This window comes from Pongo pygmaeus, chromosome 16 (assembly GCF_028885625.2).
Source record: "Pongo pygmaeus isolate AG05252 chromosome 16, NHGRI_mPonPyg2-v2.0_pri, whole genome shotgun sequence".
NCBI classification, from domain to species: domain Eukaryota; kingdom Metazoa; phylum Chordata; class Mammalia; order Primates; family Hominidae; genus Pongo; species Pongo pygmaeus.
In genome coordinates, this window is record NC_072389.2 from 94,652,903 (window position 1) to 94,674,156 (window position 21,254).

At 43.5% G+C, this 21,254-nt stretch overlaps 1 long non-coding RNA gene across 1 annotated transcript; it reads left to right on the top strand.

Moving 5' to 3' along the window:
• Positions 1-9,341: 9,341 nt before the first annotated feature.
• Positions 9,342-12,026, top strand: LOC134738244 (uncharacterized). The gene is made up of 2 exons (XR_010123846.1): positions 9,342-9,653; positions 10,287-12,026. It is a non-coding gene; the product is annotated as an uncharacterized LOC134738244 (long non-coding RNA).
• The last annotated feature ends 9,228 nt before the right edge of the window (positions 12,027-21,254 follow it).

Consider the following 21,254-nt stretch of genomic DNA (forward strand, 5'->3'; position numbering starts at 1 on the left):
GTCAGCCACTGTACCCAATCTATTTTTCTTAATTGAGGTATAATGTACACATGGAAAAATACTCAGATTTTAAGAGTAGCATCCAACCATTTTTATCAAATAATCTAAGTAAAATATAGCATTAACATTCATTTCATCTGTTTCTTTTTTGTTTTGTAATGTGGCTACTAGAAAATTTTAAAATACATCTGTGGTTCATGTTGTATTTATTTTGAGATAGAAATACCCTCATTTAACATATACCCCTATCAAGACAAAGAATATTTCATCACCCCAGAAATTTTCCTCATGTCCCTTCCCAGTCAATCCTCCTCACCCCAGAGCAATTGCTGATCTGAAAGAGGCTAATATTGAGAAACAGATGAAGTATGATAACTGGGCAGCCATTCCACCTGGATACCTGGATTCTTAGCATGTCTCCTTCAGGCAGCACAAGTGCAGTGCAAAGAATTACATTTAATTCCTTATGGATCCCATTTTTTGTTTGTTTGTTGTTTGAGACAGACACTTGCTCTGTCGCCCAGGCTGGAGTGCAGTGGCACGATCTAACTCACTGCAAACTCCGCTTCCTGGGTTCAAGCGATTCTCCCACCTCATCCTCCCGAGTATCTGGGATTACAGGTGCATGCCACCACACCCAGCTAATTTTTATTAGAGGCGGGGTATTTTTAGTAGAGGCGGGGTTTCACTATGATGGCCAGGCTGGTCTCGAACTCCTGACCTCAAGTGATCTGCCCGCCTCGGCCTCCCAAAGTGCTGGGATTACAGACATGAACAACCGCGCCTGGCCCCCATCACAATTTTTTGTCCTAACATTATAAATAATATTTATGGATGTATTAGTTTCCTAAGACTGTTGTAACAAATTACCACAAACATAGCAGCTTAAACTAACAACATACAATTTATTCTCTCACAGTTCTGGAGCCCAGAGGTCTGAAATCAATGTCTTGACAGGCTGCTCTCCCTCTGAAGTCCTGGGGAAGAATCCTTTCTTGCCTCTTTCAGCTTTTGGTGGCTCCAGACATTTTTTGGCTTGTGGCCACATCACTGTAATCTCTGCCTCTGTGGTCACACTGCTTTTTCCTCTTCTCTGTATGTTCTCTGTGGGTCTCTTATAATGACAGTTGTCACTGTCTGTATTCAAGCCTCACTTGGCTAATCTAGGATAATCTCCTCATCTTGAGATTTTAAATCAATTATATCTGCAAAGATCCTTTTTCCAACTAAGGTCATATTTACAGTTTCCAGAGATTAGGTCATGGACATATCATTTGGGGGGCCACCATTCAGCCCACTACAATTGGTTTTCTTTTTCTTTTTTTTGTCTGAGATGGAGTCTCGTTCTGTCACCCAGGCTGGAGTACAGTGGTAGTGGTGCTATCTTGGCTCACCGCAACCTCTGCCTACGGGGTTAAAGAAATTCTCCTGCCTTAGCCTCCTGAGTAGCTGGGATTACAGGCGCGTGCCATGCCCAGCTAATTTTTGTGTTCTTAGTAGAGATGGGGTTTCACTATTTTGGTCAGGCTGCTCTGGAACTCCTGACTTCAGGTGATCTGCCTGTCTTGGCCTCCCAAAGTGTTGGGATTACAGGCGTGAGCCACCACACACAGCCTGCCATTGGTTTTCAATTCTTAAAGCCCACGTCTCAATGGAAACGTGAACCACATAGGTTATTTTATTTTATTTTATTATTTATTTTAGATAGAGTCTTGCTCTGTCATCCAGGCTGGAGTGCAGTGGCATGACCTTGGCTCACTGCAAGCTCTGCCTCCCAGGTTCAAGTGATTCTCCTGCCTCAGCCTCCCAAGTAGCTGGGATTACAGGCACCCGCCACCACACCCGGCTAATTTTTGTATTTTTAGTAGAGATGGGGTTTCACCATCTTGACCAGGCTGATCTTGAACTCCTGACCTCGTGATTCACCTGCCTTGGCCTCCGAAAGTGCTGGGATTACAGATGTGAGCCACCATGCCCAGCCCACATTAAGTCATTTTAAACGTTCTAGTAGCCACATTGTTACCGTAGGAAGTTGAGTCAGGCATGAGGGGGGCAGGAGAGGGCTCCCCTCACCCACCAGGAATGTCAGGCAACCATCAGGTGATGATTCGGCAGTTGTCACACTGCCTCTCTAAAAATGATATTTGGCAGCTGGTGCTAGGGAGAGGCAATTTCCTGATGGCCCACAGTTGTCACACTAAATGGATAATTGGTCGCAGGCACCAAGGAGAGGCAACTTCTCAATAGATAAAAACACTTGAACTTCGTCATCAGCAGCTTCCAATAATTTATCCAGAATTGGGCACGTGAGCTTAGGCATGTGCATTAAGAGACAAAATGGTGGAGTATGACTTTGCGGGCATTCCACCAGAGAAGGAAAGAATGCCTCAGGTGAGCATGCGTACAGCTTCTTAAACGCACTGTGCACGCTCACCTCCCAAGCGCAGGGAGGGCACCGCGCATGCGGGCAGCTTGCCGTATGGGAAGGATGAAGGGAAAGGGGAACAAGACACTGGAAGTAGACCAGCATATACAACCCTAAGTCAAAAGATGCAACGTCACACTTGACTGTCACGGTGCCCATTTGGGTGTCTTCCAAGAGCACTTTCCTTCCTTTGCTGCTCTAAAGCTTTTTAGTAAACTTCCACTCCTGCTCTGAAACTTGCCTTGGTCTCTTTTTCTGCCTTATGCCCCTCAGTCAAATCCTTTTTTCTGAGGAAGCAAGAATTAAGGTAGCTGCAGACCGATATGGATTTGCCACTGGTAATCCACATATTTGCCACCCCTAATAACATTACAAAAGGAAAAAAGAAGCAGATAGAATTAATTTTAATGTAATTGATAGATAAGTAGTTTTTTTTGTTTGTTTGTTTTTGTTTTTTGAGACAAGGTCTCTGTCCCCCAGGCTGGAGTGCAGTGGCACGATACAGCTCACTGCAGCTTCAACCTCCAAAGCTCAGGTGATCTTCTCACCCCAACCTCTCAGGTAGCTGGGACTACAGGTGTACACCACCTTCTCCAGCTAATATTTTTGTATTTTTTTAGAGACAGGGTTTCACCACGTTGCCCAGGCTGGTCTCAAACTCCTGGCCTCAAGTGATCTGCCCATTTCGGCCTCCTAAAGTGCTGGGATTACAAGCGTGAGCCACCACGCCTGGCCTAATGTATATTTTATTTAATGAAACATCCAAAATATTACCATTTCAACATTTAACCAACATACAATTATTAATAAGAGAGTTTACCTTTTATATTGTTTTTAGCACTAAGTCTTGGCAATCTTGTATATTACACTTACAACACAAATCAGTTCAGACTGTCCATGTTTCAAGGGCCACACGTGGCTAGTGGCTACCATAGTGGACAGAGAAAATCTAGATAATGCACAGAGTAATTTATTGCAGAGTATGTTTATATGGATGGGATAATTTATTATAGAGGATGGAATGTAAGTATTACAAACACTGACAAAGTAAAAGTAAGGATATAGTCACAGAGGTTGGGAAATGTGGGGAGATAACAGGATGAACAAATTTTACATAGTAGGAAATGAATTAACAGAAATTTAAGTATAGAATTTAGAATTATAATGTAACCATTTGTTTCAGTCTATTGCCGCGTAACAACCTACTCCAACATTTAGTGGCTTAAAGCAACAACTATTTTATTTGCTTGAGGTTCTGTGGGCCAGGAATGCAAGTCACACTTGGTTGGGGGGGTTCTGTTTCTCATGGTAGTGGCTGAAGCACTGGGATAGCTGGAGACACCAGAATGGCCCACTTGCATGACTGGCAGTGGGTGCTATCAGCCAGCTTAAGCTCAGCTGGGATTGCTGGCCAGGGACCCCTGTTCTCCTGTGAGCCTCTCTACGGGCTGCTCAGGCTTCCTCAGGGAAGGGGTTCTAAGAGGGAACCTCTCAAGAACTGAAGATAGATGTTGCAGATCTCTTAAAACCCAGCCTTGGGGCCAGGCGCGGTGGCTCACACCTGGAATCCCAGCACTTTGGGAGGCCTAGGCGGGCGGATCACCTAAGGTCAGGAGTTTGAGACCAACCTGGCCAACATGGCAAAACCGTGTCTCTACTAAAAATACAAAAACTAGCCTGATGTGGTGGCACGTGCCTGTAATCCCAGCTACTCAGGAGGCTGAGGCAGGAGAATTGCTTGAACCCAGGAAGCAGAGGTTGCAGTGAGCCGAAATCGTGCCATTGCACTCCAACCTGGGCAATAGAGTGAGACTCCATCTCAAAACCAAAACAAAACCAAAAAGAACCCCAGCCTTGGAAGGTACACATTTTCACTTTTCATGCATTTTATTGATAGAAATAGGTCACAGGGCCAGCCAAAATTCAAGGGAAGGGAAACTAGACTCCGCCTCTTAATGGAGGGAAAGCAAATTAATACTGCAAAAGAGCACGTGGGATGGGACGTCTAGTTGCGTCCAACATTGAGAACACAATCTACCATACCACTAGAAGAAAACAGACAGATAACAGACACTCGGGGTGGGAAGGGAGCTGAGAGAGCTAGCTTGAAGATTATTTACTCTGGATACAGTCAGATGTTGATAAATCAATAAATACGAGACTGTAAAAAGTAAAGTAGAGGTTCCTCTTCAAAGACTTTCCTCCCCGTCTAATTAGGAATAAATAGTAACTTTTCTTAGAAGCAAACTTTATTCAAAGACCTGTGCTAACATTCTTAAATATCTGCTAGCCATAATAAAGAAATCAATGTACTTTATGTTCTTAGCTCCCACAATTTAGCCTAAATATATGCCCTGGCATGCTTATACTGGTCCAAGCATAGCCTGTTCCTCTTCCTTATTTGAAGGTGTTTTTACCTTTTTCAGCATTCCACAAGTTACTTCCTCCTTCCTTTGTTCTCCTCTGCCTTTGCCTCTTTCAAAAAGTTCTAAGTTGCAGACGGGTGAGGTGGCTCACGCCTGTAATCCCAGCACTTTGGGAGGCCGAGACAGGTGGATCATAAGGTCAGGAGATCGAGACCATCCTGTCCAACATAGTGAAACCGTGTCTCTACTAAAAATACAAAAAAATTAGTCGGGAATGGAGGCGGGCACCTGTAGTCCCAGCTACTCAGAAGGCTGAGGCAGGAGAATGGTGTGAACCTGGGAGGCAGAGCTTGCAGTGAGCGGAGATCGTGCCACTGCACTCCAGCCTGGGTGACAGCAAGACTCCGTCTCAAGAAAAAAAAAAAATTCTAAGTTGCTAGCCAATCGGGACAAATACAGAATGTGAGGTCCTGCTCCAGCCAGTGGAAACCGGACACAGCGGTAGGGTAAACATGTCAGGTTATAAATGACCCTGTCTCCTTTGTTCGGTGTGCTCTCACGGCAAAACTGCTGATGAGTGTGCCCTTTCTGCAGAAAGTATAAAAATGGCCTTGCTGAGGAATTAAATTTATGTTCAAGTGATATTTCTTCATGGCACCAGGGAACAAGCATTTCAAACAAGACAGAAACATTGATTTAGTGTAATACTGGTAAGAGAAAAGACACAACACAGAGTGGTAAAATCACTACCTCTGGGTGGTGGGAATGGGGCTGGGAAGACGAAGCAGGAGACTTTGATGTTGCATGTTCTCCTTTGTTGAACTGAGGGAATTAGTGTTAAGAAGTGGTGTTCGTGGGCTGAGCGCAGTGGCTCACACCTGTAATTCCAGCACCTTCGGAGGCCAAGGCAGGAGGATCACCTGAGGTCAGGAGTTTGGGACCAGCATGGCCAATACAGTGCAACGCTGTCTCTACTAAAAATTCAAAAATTAGCCGGGCGTGGTGGCACACGCCTGTAATCCCAGCTACTCAGGAGGCTGAGGCACGAGAATCGCTTGAACCCAGGAGGTGGAGGTTGCAGTGAGCCAAGATTGCACCATTGTACTCCGGCCTGGGCGACAGAGTGAGACTCTGTCTTAAAAAAAAAAAAAAAGGAATGCGATTCATGAATTATTTTTATGATGTAAATAAACATATATTATGAAGCTAGGTAAAAATAAACCTATGAGACAAGGTGGTACATAAGAGAGAAAGAAAGAATTTGTGGACTCTAGCAACATATAAAAAGGGCTATACACCATGACCAAGCAAGATTTACTCCAGGATATGCCAAGTTGGTTTAACACTGAAAATCAATCAATGTAATACACGATGTTAATAGAATAAAGGACAAAACCACACGATCATCTCAATAGATGCAGAAAAAGCATTTGACAAATTCTAACAACTTTCGTGATACTCAACAGGCAGGAGTAGAAGAGAACTCCCTCAGCCTAATAAAGGACATCTACAGAAACCCCACAGCTAACATTAGACTTAACGATGAAAGACTGAATGCTTTCCCAGTAAGATCAGGAAAAAGACAAGGATGTCCGTACTCACATCTATTTAACATTGTACTGGAGGTTCCAGCCGAGGCAACTGGGCAGGAAAAATAATTTAAAGGCATACAGATTGAAAAGGAAGAAGTATAACTCTGTGTTCACAGATGACTTGATCTTGTACATAGAAAATCCTAAGAAATCACATACACACATGCACAGACACAACTATGAGAGCTATAAACAAGCTCAACAAGGTTGAAGGATACAAGACCAATATATAAAAATCAACTTATTTTTATACACTAGAAACAATCCAAAAATGAAATTAAGAAAACAATTTTATTTATAATTACATGAAAGACAATAAAATATTTATAAGTAAATTTAACAAAAGAAGGAATGACTTATACATTTAAAACTACAATCATTGAAATAAATAAAAGGAAGATGTCACCTGTTTTTGGATTGGGAGACTTGTTAAGATGGCAATACTATTCAAATTAATGTACAAGTTCAACACAATCTTTTTTTTTTTTTTTTTTTTTTGAGAGAGAGTCCCGCTCTGTCACCCAGGCTGGAGTGCAGTGGCACAATCTCAGTTCACTGTAACCTCCACCTCCTGGGTTCAAGCAATTCTCCTGCCTCAGCCTCCCAAGTAGCTGAGATTACAGGCATATGCCACCATGCCTGGCTAATTTTTGTATTTTTAGTAGAGATGGAGTTTCGCCATGTTGGCCAGGCTGGTCTTGAACTCCTGGCCTCAGGTGATCGCCCGCCTTGGCCTACTAAAGTGCTGGGATTACAGGCATGAGACACCATGCCCAGCCTCAACACGATCTCTGTCAAAATTCCAGCTGCCTGTTTTGCAGAAATTGATAAGCTGATCGTAAAATGCATATGGAAATGCATGGGACCCGGAATAGGCAAAACAATCTTGAGAAGAACAAAGTTAGAGGATTCACAGTTTCTGATTCAAGACTAAGTGGTACTGGGACAAGGATAGACATATAAACCAAGAGAACAGAACTGAGAGTCTAGAACTAAACCCACATATTTATGGGCAATTGACTTTTGACAAGGTGCCAAGCCCATTCAATGAGGAAAAGACATATCTTTTCAACAAATGGTGCTGAGACAACTGGATATCCACATCCAAAAAAAAAAGGTTTAATCCCCTACATTACACCATATACAAAAATTAAGTCAAAAAGGATCAAAACCTACATGTAAGATCTAAAATTATAAAACTCATAGAAGAAAACATAGAAGTAAATTATTGTGAACTTGTGTTAGGCAAGGATTTCTTAAATATGACACAAAACACAAGTAACAAAAGAAAAAACATAAGCTGGACTTTATCAAAACTAAAAACTTTTGTACTTCAAAGGACACTACCAAAAAAAGTGAAAAGACAACCCACAGAATGGGAGAAAATACTTGCAAATCGCATGTCTAATAAATGCCTGATATCAGAATATATAAAGGACTCTTATAATTTAAGAAAAAAAAGACAACTGAATTTAAGAAAGGGCAAAGGATTTAAATAGATATTTCTACAAAAAGGTATACAAGTGGCCAATAAGTACCTAAAAAGATATTCAACATTATCAATCACTGGAGAAATGCATGTCAAAATTACAATGAGATAGCACTTCATGTCCACTAGTATGGCTAAAACCAAAAAGACAGACAATGAAAAGTGTTAGTGGGGACGTGGAGAAATTGGAACTCTCATATATTGCTGGTGGGAATATAAAATGGCAAAACCACGTTGTAAAACAGTGTGACAGTTCCTCAAAAGATTAAGCATAAAATTACCATGTGACCTAGTAACTCCACTCCTATGCGTATGCCCAGGAGAAATAAAAACATGTATCTGCACAAAAGCTTGTATACAAGTGTTCACTACAGCATAATTCATAATAGCCAAAAGGTGAAAACAACCCAAATGTCCATCAACAAGTAACAAAAGATAAAACAGACAAGTTTGACAAGTTGAACTTTACCAAAACTAAAAACTTTTGTACTTCAAAGGATACTACCAAAAAAACTAAAAAGACAACCCACCTAATAGGAGAAGACATTTGGAAATCACATGTCTGTAATAAACAAAGTGGTATATCCATACAATGGAATACTATTCAGCAATAAAAAGGAATAAAGTGCTAATGAATGCTACAACATGGGTCAGCCTTGAAAACATTACACTAAGTGAAAGAAGCCAGTCACAAATGCCACATATCCTTTGATTTCACTTACGTGAAATGTCCAGAATAAGAAATAGTTACAGTCAGAAAGTAGATTTGTGGTTTCCAGGGGCTGGGTGGAAGGGAAATGGGGAGCAACTGCTCATGGGAATAGAATTTCTTTTTAAGGTGATGGAAAGTTTCTCGAATCAGATAGTAGTGAGTGTTGCACAACTCTGTGACTATACTAAAACCTATTGAATTGTATACTTTAACACGATGAATGTTATGGTATGTAAAAAAGGAAGGAAGAGGTGAGAGAAAGAAAATACAAATGCATATAAAACTTGGAGGAAGAAGAGAAAGAAATTAAGGAATTACTAAACCTTTCTTTTTTTTTTTCTTTTTGAGACAGAGTCTTGCTCTATTGTCCAGGCTGGAGTACAGTGGCGTGATCTCGACTCACTGCAACCTCCGTGTTACAGGCTCAAGGGATTCTCCTACCTCAGCCTCCCAAGTAGCTGTGACTACAGGCGTACACCACCACGCCCAGCTAATTTATTATTATTATTTTTTTTTTTTGTAGTTTTAGTAGAGATGGGGTTTCACCATGTTAGCCAGGCTGGTCTTGAACTCCTGACCTCAAGTGATCTGCCCACCTCAGCCTCCCAAAGTGCTGGGATTACAGGCTTGAGCCACCGCCCCTGGCCAAAACCTTTATTTTCTCAATGAAGCAGACATTCACTCCACAGACCTTATCTACTAAATGCAGAACACTCAATAAATGCCTCTTGGCCCGGCTGAGGCTCCGTAGCTGATCATTCACTAAGAAGGCAAAGGGCTCTGCTGATTCAGAAGGGATACCGGGTTCAGGATTTTAAATGGGGGAAGTTTCCACTGAGGCTTCTAAGTGCAGGGAGCCTCCTGACCTCAAGTGATCCGCCAATCTCGGCCCCCCATAGAGTGTTTAAGCATCCCGTGCCACCATCTGTGGCCCAAAAGGTTTTTTAAGGGGCAAGAATCCTTTTCTTGGCTTCTGCAGTCAGTCTCCCTGCCAGTGACAACATCAGGGCAGCAGTGGAAAAAGACACGCTTTCAGTTCCTGCGTAAAGTGTCTTCACCGTCTTGGCAAGTAAGTGTTTTTGTTATTTTCCCACTAAGTGATTCATTCTCCTGGAGGCAACTCTTTGGGCACTTCCTGGACACCCACTCACCTGGAAACACTGAGGTCGCTCCTGTCCAAAAGGAGTGCTTCCTGTGGCTGCCTGCAGAAAAGACAGGCTCAGTGTAGGCAGAAATGGCGGCTTTCGGAAATACCGCATGATCTCACTCACATGAGGAATTTAAACCAGCGGAACACAGAGAGAGGAGAGAGTGGAATGGTGGTCACCAGGGGCTGGTGTCAGGAGGGAGGTGTTGGTCGAAGGATACAGAATTAGACAGCAAGACTTAGTTCAAGGGATCTATTGTACAATCTGATGACTATAATTAATGCATTGTACACAATACTTGAAAATTGCTAGGAGAGTAGATTTTAAGCGTTCCCACAACAAATAAGTAAGTCTGTGAGGTAGTACTATCTTGACTAAGGTTAACTAAGTTAACTAAGGTTAACTATCTTGACTAAGCCATTCTGCCATTTATACATATTTCAAAACATCATGTTGTATACCACAAATGCATACAATTTTTATTTGTCAATTTAAAAAATAAAAAATGACTGCCTTCTCTCTCCTTGCCTCCCCTCACGGAATCCCTTCCGTAGGTGCCAGAGTGAGCAGGGAGGAACACAGGTGTGTCTCGAAGGCTGGAGAACCCAGCCAGGACGACACCCAGTTTGGAACTGTACCGAAGCTGAGCCCCGCCTTGCACGGCTGAAGCTTAGCCACAGAGGCGGAACTTCCCTGGCCTTTCCTGGAAGCGGAAGCCGTGAAATGGCCAAAGCACAAGACAGGGTGGTGCAGTTTTGTTCCTGCGCTATCACCGTTGGCCACGCGCCTCGGTCTCTATCTGTAAAAGAGATCCCCATCTCTGGTGTTTGATGCTGGAGAGAAAAATGTGCGGCCTCCGCCCAACCTTGAGTTTCCTGCGCCACCGCGCCCTCTCGTGGTTAACTGGGCTCACGGCTTTCTCGCCCCCAACCCCAACCACCTAAATTGCGGTTCTCAACCTTGGCTGAGCGTGGGAATCACCCGGGGACCTGCAAAACACCGATGTCTGGGTACCCGACTCTATCCGAGCCTCCCCCCTCGAGAGATTCTGACTTAACTGGCCTGATGCAATCTGGGCGTCCCCTGGGGATTACAATGTGCAGTCAAGGCTGGGAAACACTGACCCACCCCTGCTCTGCCAGGGGTCCTGCGTTTGGCTGACGACATTTCTCCTGTCAGAGCCCACTGGACTCTGCTTTCCGGATATAAAGGATCCTTTTGAAAGCCAAAACACCTCAATGACGGCATCACACCCTCAAGCATCCACCCTCTACTCCCGAAATACTCATGATTAATATGTGCTTTTAATTTCCATTGCTAGAGAAAATGTTTCTGAAAAATTGCAGTTGCATAAATAGATAAGGCATATTATTTGTATTATCTGCTGACAACATCCTTGATGTGTGCATATGTGTGCTGCGTATGCACAGAGCTTCCTCACTATAATTTCAGGAGCTTCTCAGGGCCTTAGTCCGAGATCTGTTAGCCGTGCCAGGGCACTCTGGCCCTAATGTTAAAAATAGATCGTGGCTTTAGCCACTCCTGTCAGTACCTGGTCTCACTGCCCAGTGCTCCATTCATCAGGAGAAATTCCAGAGCTGCTGCACAGCCAGTCAGCCGGGCCCAACTGAAATTCCCAGGGGGCCTGTGAGGGGTCACATGTACTCTTAGCTTCTAGGCTAGACCTCAGAACTCCTAGCAGAAGGATATCCACTGTGGCCCTGCGACCTTGTCAATCGTTTGATTCACAGCCTCTCAGTGACACTGGCACTCAATGAGATGGGCTCCTTTCATGACACAGTCACCACCATCATCACAATCTCCAGCAGTTTTGAGTTCCTACTATGTGTAGAGCAGTTTTCAGGAACATTTATTATTTATTTATTGAGACAGAGTTTCCCTCTGTCACCCAGGCTGGAGTGCAGTGACATGATCTCAGCTCACTGCAACCTCAGCCTCCTGGGCTCAAACAATTCTTGTACCTCAGCCTCCCAAGTAGCTGGGATTACAGGCAGTCACCACCACACTAGCTAATTTTTGTATTTTTGGTAGAGATGGGGTTTCGCCATGTTGGCCAGGCTGGTCTTGAACTCCTGACCTCAAGTGATCTGCCCACCTCAGTCTCCCAAAGTGCTGGGATTACAGGTGTGAGCCTCCATGCCTGGCCTATTTTAAAGGAACTTATAAACATTAGAAAATAGTGTCCTTGTCATCCAAAAATGTATAGTCCAGTGGGAGAGAGGGTAATAACATGGGGACATGTGAGAAAATAAAGTTCTGTTTAATTCCCTCAGACCCAATTGAGCACTGGTGTAAGAGTTGTGTAAGATATTTTACAGATGCCTTAAAAGAGCTTAGAATCTGAGGACAATGAGAATGACGACAAGAAGTGTGAGGCAGTATGAAAATATCAGGGTCAACAATGCAAAGCATGGGAAGGTAGTGCCTCTGCTAATCAGGACTCATTCTGCTGCTAATGTCAGTTCATCAACTAAAATTCACTTAACAATAACAAAAAGGAATTTATTGATTGACTGAGCCAAAGGATAGGAAGAATGTGCTGAGCTTCAGTGACAGTGGAATCCAGGACTGAATGCCAGCAGGAATTTCTCTCCCCTTTCCCATAACCCCCACCCTTCCCCTTCCTACTTCACCCACTTTCCCCAAACTCTGGGCTTCCCCCTCTCTGCAGCCTTTCTTCTCTTCCACACAGAAGGGCTTTCTCTGCACACCAGGAAATATGGCCCCAGGCAGTTCAAGACTCATAACCTTGGTCCTCTACCAAAAAGGAAAAGAAACCTTCCCTCCCAGTTCCATTTAAAAGAAGAACAAACCAAATAAACCAACAGAAAAGGACTTGAAGTACCCACTCTTCTGGGCAGAGTGAGATGGGGGACTTTCATTGGTCACCCATCCATAGCCAAACAGCAGGCGTTGGGGAGAAATGTCCCCTGAAAGAGGGGGATGATGGTTGTAGCAGACAAAGTCAGCCAGTACATGCCGTGGGATTGCTTTTCTGAAATGAAGGGCCACCGTTTTTGTTTTGTTTGGTTTGGGGTTTGTTTTTGTTTGTTTGTTTGTTTGTTTTGATACGGAGTCTCACTCTTGTTACCCAGGCTGGAGTGCAATGGTGCGATCTTGGCTCAATGCAACCTCCGCTTCCCGGGTTCAAGTGATTCTCCTGCCTTAGCTTCCCGGGTAGCTGGGATTACAGGCACCCACCACCGTGCCCGGCTAATTTTTGTATTCTTAGTAGAGACGGGGTTTCACCATGTTGACCAGACTGGTCTGGAACTCCTGACCTCAAGTGATCTGCCCACCTCGGCCTCCCAAAGTGCTGGGATTACAGGCGTGAGCCACTGCACCTGGCCCCAGGGCCACCGTTTTTAACCAATTGTCAAAGGGATCCCTAACCCAAAAATAGTCTTCCAAGGGACCTCGGTGACCAACCAGTTCAACTCCTCCATTTTACAGAAGAAAACACTGAGCTACAGAGAATTTAGGTGATTTGCCTAAGATGGCACAACTATGATGGGATTCTGCATTTGACTGGATGTAAGTGGGGAAAGAGATATGTGAGAAGAAAGAGTTAAAACCTGGTCTGAGGCCAGGCACTTTGGCTCACGCCTGTAATCCCAGCACTTTGGGAGGCTGAGGTGGGCAGATCTCCTGAGGTCGGGAGTTTGAGACCAGACTAACCAACATGGAGAAACCCCATCTCTACTAAAAATACAAAATTAGCTGAGTGTGGTGGTGCATGCCTGTAATCCCAGCTACTCGGGAGGCTGAGGCAGGGTAATCACTTGAACCCACGAGTCGGATGTTGTGGTGAGCCGAGATTGTGCCATTGCACTCCAGCCTGGGCAATGAGAATGAAACTCCGTCTCAAAAAACAAACAAGCAAACAAAAAACCTGGTCTGTCAGAGTGAAGACAAATTATTTTTCATTTTTTATTTTTTTGAGACAGGGTCTTGCTCTGTCACCCAAGCTGGAGTGCAGTGGTACAACCAAGGCTTACCACAGCCTTTGCTTCTTGGGCTCAAGCAGTCCTTCCACCTCATCTTCCTGAGTGGATGGGACTAGTAGCTGCCACCTCAGCTTCCTGAGTAGCTGCCACCACACCTGGTTAATTTTTGCATTTTTCATAAAGACTGGATTTTGCCATGTTGCTCAGGCTGGTCTCGAACTCCTGGGCTCAAGTGATCCTCCTGCCTTAGCCTCCCAGTGTGCTGGAACTACAGGTATGAACCACCATACTGGGCCAAAACAAATATTTTTTAAATGATAGAGTCCCATAGAAAGAGAGTATAGGGGGAAAATAAAGCATAGAAAGAGGTGAGGCTGGTTTAAAAAGAAAAAAATAAAAAAGCTAAAGTCAACAAGGGCTGCTGTGATAAATTCCAAGGCTCCAGTAGTGTTTATAATCTTGGAAGAATTTTGGAGAATGGGCGAGGCCCTACCTGACTGGAAATGGGCAAATGTTGTTCTAATTTTCTAAAAGAGGAACAAGCAGATTCCAAGAATTGCAGGCTGGTGAACTAGACAAGGCTCTAGTATGGGTTTACTAAGGACGGGCTGTGCCAAATGGGCGTTGTTACCATATTTGAGAAAGTTCTTAGCCTGGCAGGTTACTCAAGGGACTACTCCAGACTCCAAGACTTCTGGCTTGTTAAATCTGAAAAAAAAACCTTTAGGGATTAAAAAACCAGGGATGGCAAACTGGTGACTCCAGCTGAATTCAACCCTTAGATATTTAAATGAATAAAATTTTCCAGCAAATCAGCCTTTCTGGCTTCATGAAGGCACTGACCTTCCTTGCTGCCCAGCAGTGGGTATCACTGCCCTCAATAGATGAAGCACGCACATGCAGCATACACAATCCCGTCCACCCTGGCCCTGCCATTCCCTAGTGCCTCTCCCTTGAACAGCTTCATTCATTACTTTATTTTAATTTTATTTTATTTTGAGATGGAGTCTCACTCTGTCACCCAGGCTGGAGCGCAGTGGCACGATCTTGGCTCACTGCAACCTTCACATCTCGGGTTCAAACAATTACCCTTCCTCAGCCTCCCGAGTAGCTGGGATTATAGGCGCCCGTCCCCATGCCCAGCTAATTTTGTTATTTTTGGTAGAGACAGGGTTTCACCATGTTGGCCAGGCTCGTCTCAAACTCCTGACCTCAAGTGATCCGCCCTCCTCGGCCTCCCAAAGTGCGGTGATTGCAGGCATGAGCCACTGCACCCAGCCCATTTATTATTTTAATCTAGCCAGCTCCAGCAGGCATTTGAGTGTGTGGGCCTGATCTAATCCACACCCTGTCATTATTTTATAGAGACTCAGAGAAAAGAAACAGGAGTGGGAGCACTTCTGATCCTCAGAAGATAGCAATCCAGGGTTGGCTACAGGTTCCTGTTCACAAAGTCAACCCCAGAGAAACTACAGAAGCAGAGAAGCCTGGACCTGAGCAACAAACCTAGAAACTGTCAGAGCTCCCAGGAAGAGCAAGAGCTGCTGTGAACTAGTGTGTCCATGGCAGTGGGCATGCACCTGATCCACCAGTGGGAGGAAGGGTTGGAAGAGCTCTCTCAGGGCCTTCTCTTACTTCTTCCCCACATTGATTGGGACAGTCATTGCTGCCCCACTGCCTCTTTGTGACAGAAGTCAGGAGCAATAGCTCAGGTTCCAGTGATGGTGGGGTAATATCAGGGCACCCCAGTAGCACAGCTGGAGTGAGAAGCTGGTGAAAACAGGTATGGGATGACCAGATTCCCTCGGACATTCACTTTTCCCCCCTTCTCTGTCTCATCCCCAGGGCTGGTGAAGTCCCATGGGAAAGCGTCCTCCTCACAGCACAGCTTCATCCTAAGAGTTCAAGCATGAATGCCTGACCAGAGGCATTGCTTGGTGGCCCAGTGACAAACAGGAAGGGGAGGATGGGGAATCAGTTGTGATTGCATGGTGCCAGGGGCTGTATGTCTGGCTCCATCCATGCCATTCTCTTTCTTTTTTTTTTGAAACGGAGTTTCGCTTTTGTTGCCCAGGCTGGAGTGCAATGGTGCAATCTAGGCTCACTGTAATCTCCGCCTCCCGGGTTCAAGTGATTCTCCTGCCTCAGCCTCCCGAGTAGCTGGGATTACAGGCGCCTGCCACCATGCCCAGCTAATTTTTGTATTTTTAGTAGAGACGGGGTTTCGCCATGTTGGCCAGGCTGGTCTGGAACTCCTGACCTCAGGTGATCCGCCCACCTCAGCCTCCCAAAGTGCTGGGATTACAGGCATGAGCCACTGTGCCCGGCCCATGCCATTCTCCATGAACTCATCGGGGCACCTGAGAGGACATGAATGTCCCCAAGAGATAGAGTATTGGATATTTCCAAGGAAACCTACAGATAGCTGAGGAGTACATACCCTAGTATATACACAGACCTGGAGAAAATGGGAAAAATATAGTACGGGAAGCAAAATTCATAAGGATTTAAAATAGGAATCTTCAAAGAGTTAAGAGTATTAGTAATATTAACAGATGGAGTTGTTTTAAACTATGTACCTAAATTATTTCATAATCTTCTCTTCAAGTAGTGATTAATTCCCTCCTCCTTGAGTATGAGCTAGACTTAATGATTCACTTCTAACAAATGGACTATGGCAGAAATGACAGTCATAAAATACACCATGGCTTCTTCCCTGCTTTCACCGTGTTGGGTCAGTGGTTCTGGAAAAAGCCAGCTGCTATATAGGGAGGTTCTCAAGAAACGCTACTGAGAGGCCCATGTGTTGTGGAACTGAGCACTCCTACAAAGAGTCAGCAAGGACCTGAGGCCTCCTGCCTACAGCCTTGTGAGTGAGCAACCTTGGAAACCAGTCCTCCAGCCCCAGGCAAGCCTTCACTTAACAGCAGCCTTGGCCGCAAACTCATGAGAGATTATGAGCCAGAGCCACCTAACTAAGCCACTCCTAAATTTCTGACCCATGGAAACTGAAATAATAAATGTTTGTTGTTTTAATGGCTGGGTGGGGTGGCTCACGCCTATAGTCCTAGCACTTTGGGAGGCTGAGGCGGGCAGATCACCTGAGGAGTTTGAAACCAGCCTGGGCAACATGGTGAAACCCCATCTCTACCAAAAATAAAAAAAATTAGCCAAGCGTGGTAGCGAGTGCCTGTAATCCCAGCTATTAGGGAGGCTGAGGCAGAGGTTGCAGAGAGCCAAAATCACACCACTGCACTCCAGTCTGGGCAACAGAGAGAGACCCTGTCTCAGAAAAAAAAATAAAATAAATACATAATAAATACATAATAATAAATACAAAATAAATACAATAATAAATACAATACAACAATACAACACAATACAATACAACAATAAATAAAATACAACAATACAATAATAAATACCATACAATAATAAATACAATACAACAATAAATACAATACAATACAATAATAAATACAATAATAAATACAAAATAAATACATAAATCAATGTTTGTTGTTTTAAGATGCCAAGTTCTGCAGTGATGTTATATTAATTAACGAGTATATGAGGAATGAAGTCATAAGAAGAACCAAGTGGAAATATTACATATTAAAATAGTTAAAATAAAAATAAAAATAGATGGGGTAAATAGCAGTATAGATTTTACTTGTCTTTTAAGGGGAAGATAAGAGAGTGATAAATTTAAGATTTCAGTAGAAGCAAATAAACAAAGCTCTTAACCATAAGATAGATATGTATAGCTTTTAACCATAACCATAGAATAGAACGGGTAGCTTTTAACCATAAAATAGAACGTGTAGCTTTTAAGACAACAGAAGAAAATGTGATCTATCCAGTGAAAAGGAGGTGATAAAAAGAAAAGGCAATAAATGAAAAATACAAGATGGGAGTAGAAATTTGTACTTTTATAACAGCAATTACGACCATTGTAAATGCAATAAATTCATCAACTAAAAGTTAGAGACTCTCAGAGCAGGTAAAAAAAATCCAGCAATAAATTGTCTACAATAGGCATACTTCAAAAGAAACCAAAAGATTTTAGCAGTGGTGGACTAGATTATCAGGAAATACGGAGAATATATTCTTCAAACCAACTGAATTCTGTGTAAAATATGGCTTTTTTTATTTCCTAAACTTATAGACCATAACACCAAGCCTCCCCCAAAAAAATTTAAAAGAAGTAAAATGTTTTGAGACAACACCAAAGTATTCCTCTCCATCAAGGGTGGCATTTACTTGAAAGCTAGGCCTTGGACCTGTGGCAAGGTGAGAGAGAATGTATCTGAGTTTCCCAGATTAAGCATAAGAGCCTGGAATGGGGGTTGGAATAAATCCAGATCAATAGCTCCTATGGGTTCAAGTGCAAATCATCTCTGCTCTGAGAAAGCATTTCTTAATTTAGGTCTCCACATTTTCCACAGACAGGTCAGCTAAAATGAGCTCACAATCAAAGGTGATCAAAACACAAGGAAACCAACTGCTATGAATGAAAGTCTGGAGACAATTAACCATAGATTTTGACCTCTGGGGACTTTAGATATTTGAACTGTCAGTTACAGACTTAAGATAACTATGTACAAAATGTTGAGGAATCACAAAGCTAAGTAAACAACAAGATACTGTCAAAAATGACCAGCAGTGGCTGGACACAGTGGTTCATGCCTGTAATCCCAGCACTTTGGGAGGCCAAGGCTGGAGGATCACTTGAGCCCAGGAGTTCGAGACCAGCCTGGACAACATAGTATGACCCCCATCTCTACAAAAATACAAAAAATTACCCAGGTATGGTGGCACATGCCTGTGGTCCCAGCCACTCGGGAGGCTGAGGCAGGAGGATCACCTGAGCCTCAGAGGCAGAGGTTTAAGTGAGCCAGTGAGACTGTGACACTACACTCTAGCCTGGGTGACAGAGCAAGACCCTGTCTCAAACAAAGAAAGAATTAGTTAACTGGAAGTTATACATAAAGGAGTTACCCAGAGAGACAAGGAGATGGAAGACATGAAAGTTAAGAGATATGGAAGACAGAATGAGAAGGTCTAAAATATCTATCTAATCAGAGTCCCAGAAGGTAAGAATAAAAAGGGTAAAAGGAGATGTATAGTTATTCTTGATAACCTTGGGGGATTGCTTCCAGGATCCCCCAAAGATAGCAAAATTCACAGACACACAAGTCCCTTATATAAAATGGCATAATATTTGCGTATAACCTGTGCACATGTTCCCATAAACTTGAAATCCTCTCTAGGTTACTTATAATACCTAATACAACATAAATAGTTGTCATACTGTATTGGTTTTTTATTTGTATTTTTTTCCAAATACTTTTAATTTGCAGTTGGTTGAATCCAATGACGTAGAACCTGCAGATACAGAGGGTTGACTGTTTTCATTTTTTAAATTGGTGGCTTTGAATAACACACATTTATTATTTTACAGTTTCTGTTGGCCAGGAGCTTGCACATGGCTTAACTGGATCCTCTGCTTAAGGTTTTGAAGACGGCAATCGAGGTGTTGGCTGGGCTGCATTCTCATCTGGAGGCTCAATGGGGGAAGAGTCTGCTTCAAAGTTTGCTCAGATTGTGGTCAGAAATTATTCCCTTGCAGTTGTGGGCAAGAAGGCCCCAGCTTCTTGCTGGCAGCTCTTGGACACCATCCACAGTTTCTCAAAGCCACCCACAGTTCCTTGCCACATGGGCTTTCCCAACTTGGCTGTTTACTTCACCTAGCAAGCAAGGAGAGCCTCTAGAGTGAGTAAAAAAAGACAGACTCTTATATAATGTAACACTCACAAAAGTGACAGCCCATCACCATCACCACATCGTATTCCTTAGAAGCAAGTCACAGGTCCTGCCCACCCACAAGGGGAGGTGATTACACAAAGGCATGAACACCAGGAGGTAGAGATCGATGGAGAGAAGGGGCACCTTAGAGTGTGTCTGCCACAGCAGGAAATATTTAAAGTGGTAACAGCTACATATTTTCCAAAACTGACTAAAAATAATTTTAAAAATTAATTTTTTTTTTTTGAGACAGAGTCTTGCTCTTTCACCCAGGCCGGACTGTGGTGGCACTATCTCAGCTCACTGCAAGCTCCGCCTCCCGGGTTCACACCATTCTCCTGCCTCAGCCTCCCAAGCAGCTGGGACTACAAGCACCCACCACCACACCCAGCTAATTTTTTGTATTTTTAGTAGAGACAGGGTTTCACTGTATTAGCCAGGATGGTCTCGATCTCCTGACCTTGTGATCTGCCCTCCTCAGCCTCCCAAAGTGCTGGGATTACAGACGTGAGCCACCGCGCCTGGCCAATTATTATTTTTGATAATAAATAAAGCATAATTTTAAAAATTCACATCTGGAAACATTTTAGTGAAGCTGAAGAATACGCAAGGAAATGTCTACATAGAAATCATCCAGAGACAGGGAAAATACCAAGCAAATATGAACCAAAAGAAACCTGGGATAGCAACCAGAATCACTGACAACACAGAATTTAAGACCAAAATATACATATCATAAGGGGCAAGAGGAGCATTATATACTGGCATATAAAGAATAGATATATATTAGCTGGGCTCAGTGGCTCACAACTGTAATCTCAGCACTTTGGGAGGCTGAGGCAGGCAGACCACTTGAGGTCAGGAGTTCAAGACCAGCCTGGCCAACATGGCGAAACCCCTTCTCTACTAAAAATGCAAAAATTAGCCGGACATGGTGGCACATGCCTGTAATCCCAGCTATTCAGGAGGCTGAAGCACGACAATCACTTGAACCTGGGAGGTGGAGGTTGCAGTGAGCTGAGATCATACCACTACACTCCAGTCTGGGCTTCACTCTGTCTCAAAAATAAAAATAAAAAAAGAATATATATATATATATATCCCAATAATATCATGTAAACATATAAAGGACTATATATTTGGCTAACAATACCACCTAAATATATAAAGCAGTACTGACCAACTGGGGAGAAATAGATAAATCAACAATTGCATTGAGGATTTTATTATTATTATTTTTATTTTTATTTTTGGAGAGGGAGTCTCACTCTGTTGCCCAGGCTGGAGTGCAATGACATGATCTTGGCTTGCTGCAACTTCCACCTCCTGGGTTCAAGCAATACTCATGCCTCAGCCTCCCGAGTAGCTGGGATTTCAGGCACCCACCATCATGCCCGGCTAATTTTTATATTTTTGTAGATTTGGAGTTTCACCATGTTGGCCAGGCTGGTCTCAAACCCCTGACTTCAGGTGATCCGCCTGTCTCGGCCTCCCAAAGTGCTGGGATTACAGGTGTGAGCCACTGTGGCTGGCCTGCAGTGAGGATTTTAATTCACTCTTCTCAAAAACTGCTAGATCAAGTAACAGCAACAATAATAAGAAAAAGGCAGAGCTCTAGAAGATCTGAAAAATAAAATTAGTATGCTTAAGCAATGAGATGGTTAGGTTTTGTGTCCCCACCTAAATCTTATCTTGAATTATAATCCCTATAATCCCCATGTGTCTGGAGAGAGCAGGTGGAAGTAA